This window comes from Lipotes vexillifer, unplaced genomic scaffold, assembly GCF_000442215.2.
Source record: "Lipotes vexillifer unplaced genomic scaffold, Lipotes_vexillifer_v1.1 scaffold96, whole genome shotgun sequence".
Lineage (NCBI taxonomy): Eukaryota > Metazoa > Chordata > Mammalia > Artiodactyla > Lipotidae > Lipotes > Lipotes vexillifer.
In genome coordinates, this window is record NW_006798666.1 from 2,209,777 (window position 1) to 2,216,739 (window position 6,963).

Sequence of the window (6,963 nt, forward strand, 5' to 3'; positions counted from 1 at the left end):
GTCACAAAATTAAGCTGAAGAAAGAGGTGGAAAGTCCATGGCTGATTGTAGCTGACCCTGGCAGTAGGAAGGTGTGACCATATCATTGGGAACATTGAAAGATGGCAAGAGAAAGGTGGATTTTATTTGCTAAGCAATGGGAAGTTAGTGAGTTTTTTAAATAGGAGATGAGAATTTTGTTTTAGGAAACTCTGAAGGATTCAGCGTGGAAGATGGATTTGGGCAGCGGGGCGGGGAGTTGGAGAAGCAGAGGATGACATTAGGAAGCTGTTACACCTATCCCATTATAATGAAAGTCAGAATGAAGAATAAAAAACTGTGTGCATATGTGTGTGTGTGAAGAGAGAGAGAGAGAGAGGGAGGAATCTCAGAAATAATCTGCAAGAAGAAATGGCAGACCAATATTAAAAACATGAATGAATCTCTTGTCAAAAAAAAAAAAAGAAGAAATGGCAGGAAAAATATAAGAGGCTTATTATATGTGAATTAAATTGAGTAGCAGTCCTTCAGAAACTTTTTCTAGATGTCAAAGATCATTTCACAAAAGAATACCATCTACTGAACACCGAAATCTACTCAATTTTGTACTAGGTACTTTTAGATATGTTTCGTTATTTTCAGTCTCATACTCCTGTAAAATAGAATTTCTCTTTCTGGTTTGCAAACAAGGAATCTATTTTAAAAGATCAAAATCTAGAATTCTGAATTTAGAAAGGTCAGAGAGCCTTCCAATGTCACCTAGCTAACAAATATCAGAACTGAAATTTTAACATAGGCCCATTTCAACTGTCAGTTCTCTCAATCACTACAATACTACATATCTAAAATATGAAAGTTTCAATATTAAAAGTGTTTCCTTCTTTATTAAGTAGTGTGGGGCAAGCAATTTCAAATCTTCCATCCATGGTCACTTCCTGCTGCCAACATATTTTTGAAGAAGTCTAACCCTAAGCCATTATGTCACATGGAAATCCAAGAGTAATAAATGGTCTAAAGCTAAACCTGCAAGGCAAATACAAGTTCCCTCTACTCCTGTTGGCACAATCTATTAACAGATGCTTGTGTATACTTTTGTAAACTCATATTTTCTTAGTAGGTGTAGACATTCTTTATCCTCTACTTAGCAGTTTGATTCTTCAGAGATTCATTGCTCTCTTCACTTGGAAGTTTTAGTGCCACTGAAGTAAGTACAGGCTATTCACAAAATGTTTTGTGTTATTTTCTCTGGTGTTCAGTCCGGAGTTCAGTGTAAAATCAACTTTGCAGGGGCTTCCCTGGTGGTGCGGTGGTTGGGGGTCCGCCTGCCGATGCAGGGGACGCGGGTTCGTGCCCCGGTCCGGGAGGATCCCACATGCCGCGGAGCGGCTGGGCCTGGGACCCATGGCCGCTGGGCCTGCGCGTCCGGAGCCTGTGCTCCGCAACGGGAGAGGCCGCAGCGGTGAGAGGCCCGCGTACCGCAAAAAAATGAAAATAGAAAATAGAAAACATGCATTTGGGAAACTGGAACTGACTTTGGGCCAGTAATATAGCTGCCTAACAGTTGTAATAAAGACTTACCAGAAAGAACATATAGAGAAGTATTCATATTACATTCTTATTTGCATTACATGTCCTCAATTATGTCTAGAAAGAGCTACCAAGACATATCTTGTAATATTAACTAATTCAGAAGGAGAGTGCTATGTAGACAATGGAGTAATTTTTTGAGTGAAGATAAACCTATTAAAGCTTGTTGGCCAGTTGCCTCCCAACAGCCCTATTCAGGACACCCTTAGATATCTGTTTTATTCTTATAATCTGACCATTTACTTAAGGTTATAAAAGGAACCTCTTCACAAATTTCTTAAACTCAACTGATTGCATATTTAAGTATTCCATATATTTCATTATTGCAGAATAGGTTAGAGAAGAACCTAGAAACTCTTGGACACATTATAAAAGGCTACTATCAAAAACTGGGTGGGGCCTTTAGGATCAACATGAATTCATAACAAGGCTTCTTGCTCACCTCCCATGGAAATGCAGCTGCATTGTCAGGTTATAATGTGTATCTTAGCACATCCACCTTCTTTCAATCCCTTAACTACCCCTCCCCTCCTAAATCAATTCAAGGCCACAGACAGAACTCCTATTTCAAGACAATAATTTATTGATATGCTGCAGGAAAGAACAAATAGTGGAAGATTGACACTATAGAGAGTTATGGAATTGTGTCCATTCCTGTATTATGGTCAGGTCACCTTCAGATATAGTGCTACCAATTGTTGAGAATAAAAATATCATGTTTATCAACAGAGCTTAACATTCTAAAGAAGTGTCATCATGATGACAGGTCAATTGCATGGAATAATCATTTCAAGTAGAAAATCAAGAGGGTTAGCAATAAACTGTACTTTGTAAAACACACATACAGTATATCCTCACACACAAGAAAAATGAGATTTCCCCAAAGAAGCATTAGATTCACGTTTGGGTTTCTGGAGATCATGAGATGTATATATATTTTACGGGAGTTGATATCAATGCAATATCAGTATCATTTGGATAACTAACGTATGCTCATTAGGAACTTTCAGAAGTCTTTAAATTTGTCCTTTGATGATAACATGATAGAAACATAGCTGATTCCTCCTTCTACTGAGCTTTTGCCTTTACTATCACTACTTTGGGAGGCCTTCCTTGACCACCTAATCCAAAGTAACCCCTTTCCTCTAACACATTACTCTGCTTTTTTATTGTCCATTAATATACCATTGTTTGATATCTTCTTATATATTTAGGTAATTATTTTACTTCTTTCCCAACTAGAATTTAAGCTCTCTGAAAGTAGAACCCATTTTGGTTTTGTTCACCACTGTGTCCTTACTACTTGGTACATAATAGGATCTTCATGTGAATGTATAGAAAACACATTTTTAAATTAATCCAATCCTAATGATATTTCAACTAACATTTATTAAGGGAATATATTGTGCCTGACTTAGCTATAACAATAATTACAAACTTTAATCTTCAGAACAACCTTGTGAAGTGAACATTAATTCCACCTTCCATAGATGAGAAAACCAAGGTTCAGAAATCTTTTCTTTTTACTCCAATGCCCCACATGGTACATTTCCACACAGTCTATCACATGATCATGCACTCTTATTTTGGTTTCTAGTTTTTTGCTCTCTATATGTATTACCAACTATACCTTAAGCTCCTTAACAGTAGGGATATTGTCTTCTTTTGATTTTGTTTTCATGTTAGTATTCATCATCAACTAGGTGGTGGGCACATAGTTGTAGCTGACAAATGGAAAGGTTAAAGTGGTTATGTAAAAAAGATGGAAAATACATCCCCATAACTGGAGCAGAATGTGATCCTTTGTAGAGGTCATGGAATCTCCCCTCATATTCTCCAGGGAATAGATTCCTGGCTAGGAACTCAAGATCAACTGACATATCTGGTCTGACTCAAAGCTAATAATGGGCATCATGCAATTTCTCTGCTTTGGGATTCCTTGGCAGGGAGAAAAGCATGTACAGTTGTACAAGACTCCCACCTCTATATCTCTATGTTTATAGATTAGGAAACTGAGGCACAGAGGCTGAGTAACTTGTTGAAGGCCATACAACTAGTTAGTGGCTGATAGAGAATTGTGGCAGAAGATGCTGTAATTGAAATTGCAACACAAAAAATCAAGGTCTGAGCCAGTTCTGAATGCATTCTCTACCTTCAGAATAAATTTAGAAAATGTGTGTCCTATGATGCAGGAGACTTCTTCCCATTGGAACTTGATTTATATGTCTTTTTTTAGAGTGCTTAAAGTGTCTTGAAGCCATAGCTTTTATTTATTTATTTATTTAATTTTTTTTTCCCTTGTGTTATGCGGGCCTCTCACTGTTGTGGCCTCTCCCATTGCGGGGCACAGGCTCTGGACGTGCAGGCTCAGCGGCCATGGCTCACGGGCCCAGCCGCTCCGCGGCATGTGGGATCCTCCCAGACCGGGGCACGAACCCGTGTCCCCTGCATCGGCAGGCGGACTCCCAACCACTGCGCCACCAGGGAAGCCCAAGCCATAGCTTTTAAACTATATTAAATAAAAATAAGGAGCAAATGCTACATGTATTTTAAAAATTTATGATAATTATATATTACATTTGTCACAAATAGGCATTTTTGAATAGTCAAAATTCTTAGCACTGAATTTTTTCTAAATAAATTTTAAATTAATAAAGGAGTTCAAATTATTGATAGATCTTTTGCTATCTGCTCATACTTCTGTTATATTACTTTATAGTTCCTATCTGTGAAATTTCCTTTTATTAATTAACTAAGAAAACATGATGAGTTAGACGTCCTATTTCACGTACTTTGGGCAAGCTTCAAAAGTGAGATAATTGAATACAATTATTTCCAATTGTATAGTCCTAGAACATAGAGACGTTAAATAATGCTAGAGATAAATAAAATAGGTGCTGGAATTTGAGTAATACTGTCATTTAAGATTTTTATACAGCCATGGCTATATAAAATATATATATATACACAGCCATGATATATTCCTTTTACATTATAACTGATATAAGTATGTATAAACTATTGAAAATATACTTATCTCCATGAAGTTGTTATAAATTAGATATAATTATGCATTTCTACTGGATTAGGATTTCTACCCAGGAGAAATTTCTTTCTTTCTAGCTTTCTTAAAATAGAGCTCTAGATAGCCAGAGGAAATAAACTGGAGGAAATGAAGTCATTGAATTATCTAGTTTAATAAAGATACTTTCACCAAACACCACCTTTTTAATAGACAATTCCTTCCTAGTTCATTATCCATTACTGATACGTGCAGTTTAATTTTCTTTTTTCTCTCTACTAAAAGAATTTTGTCAGTTTCAGAGGTGATTATTAAAAGATTTCATTGTATTTTTTCCAGAGAATGTTGAATGTATTAGTAAAATGTGAAAGACTTGATTCAAAGGAGTGAAATGGATTCTCTTGGCACAAAAACATGGTACTTGTATACAAATTGTTCATTTGAATAACAAAACCTGTAAATACAGGCTGGGTAACATATTTGCGCACCAACCAAAATATAACCTAAAACCATATTATCATACTTTAACTGCTTCGTTATAGAATTCACTTTTAAATTAGCTATAAAATATCACATTTAAAATTTTTGTATGTAGAAAAATGTATGTATTTGTAATCATGAGACCATATTAAATAGAGATCTCACTTGGAAAAGCAAATTAAGCAAAATCCATTATTTATTTTAATACTGAAAGAACAGTAAAATCTGGCAAAGGAATAAGCTGTCAAGTATGTAACTCATTTTAAATTACTACCAGGTTTCCCTTTGTTTACATGACAGTGGTACTTGCTCTCTGCAATAATGCATAACAGTTTTCCCATTTTCAGAATTCTTGAGACTTAAACTCCAGAATTGCCATGTGCCCTATCACTCAACTAAATCTACATTTTCCAGTTTACAAATAAAAGGAATGAAGTGTGCTGTTAAAATCCATATTTTAAGAGCAGATTCTTTTAGAATAGTATTCTCACTGTATGTTCCTAAGTGCTTAGCATGTACTTAAAATGTATATATTAGGAGTGGATTATTTTCTTTATACATCAAGCACAACACATTCATTGAGTTAGGAAAGCAACATGTGCCATTCTTCATTTGGATCTGACGAATTATTAAATCTTATCAATTTGTCCAGTATTCAACTCCTTTAGGAATATAGGTCGGCCTCATTTCAGAGACATAATTTTAATGTATTGATTTTCTATCCAGAAAATTATATCATTTGGTGCTAAAGAGAAGAGACTTTTATTTTAGAAAAATATAATTTTTAGCTTTGAAATTACCAGAGGAGGCTTTGTCCAGTTTACAAAGGAACATTAACAGGAGTGTTGATATAGATAAGCACTTAGGTCAATTGATCAAGCTACTATTTGTAATATAAAGTGGATGATCCCAGACTAATTTAGGATTTGGTATCCCCTTAGAACAACATATGCGCAGCTTTCAATTAATATCACATTATTTTGTATCTTCTGATTGCTCATTATATTGTATATACTCAGATTGCTCCCCAGAAACTTAACAGGAGCAAGTCTTGCCTTTCTTATGGACCCCAAGCCCACGAAACCAAGGAATCCGTTTTTTCACCTCCAAGTGTCTAATCCCATGCTCTAAACACAGTAGGGAATAAATTCTTGTTAACTAGGGTAAATCTATATTATAGACATCTGACATTGCTAAGATATTCTGAATTCATTCAGAGTTGAAGGATTTTCAAGAAATCTTTCCATTCAATATGCCTGTAGAAATCTGATATTTAGGTTTTCAACAACTATGGATAGATATGGTCATCTGAACTTGGTCTTTATATAGGTTAGAAGGTGACAATATTTGTTTAACTTTTTTTGAAAGAGTAAGTTGTAAATGACGCTAATTCAACAAAAATTGATGGAGTGCAGGCTATGTGTCAGTACAGTGCTGGGATATAAAAGTAGCTTACAGTGTAATGGTGGGAACACGATTCCAAAATCAAATTATTTCAATATAGTACGGTGTCTCAGCCAAGTTTTCTCCAAAAATCATCCATGATTTTTGGATGAATATTAGCAATTTATGAGGGAACATGATCCCAAGTAGCAGAAATGCAGGATGGAGGGAGTAATAATCCTGGGATCATCTGAGGAGCCTTATGAAATGCATTTCAGAACTGTCAGCCCCAAGGGTTGAAAGGGAGAAGCACTTATCTATCATCTCCAGTCACACATCAGTTAAGGGTGTTTCCACTGCATTAATTTCAGAAGAATTTAGGTTGCCTGTGCATAAGAGCTGCCACATTCCCATAGTCATTCCATGCTAAGACGTAGAGAAGCTTGGGGCAGTAAATGTCCTGACCAGTTACACCTAAACCAAGCCAGCCAAAGAATACTCGGGCCTGTCAT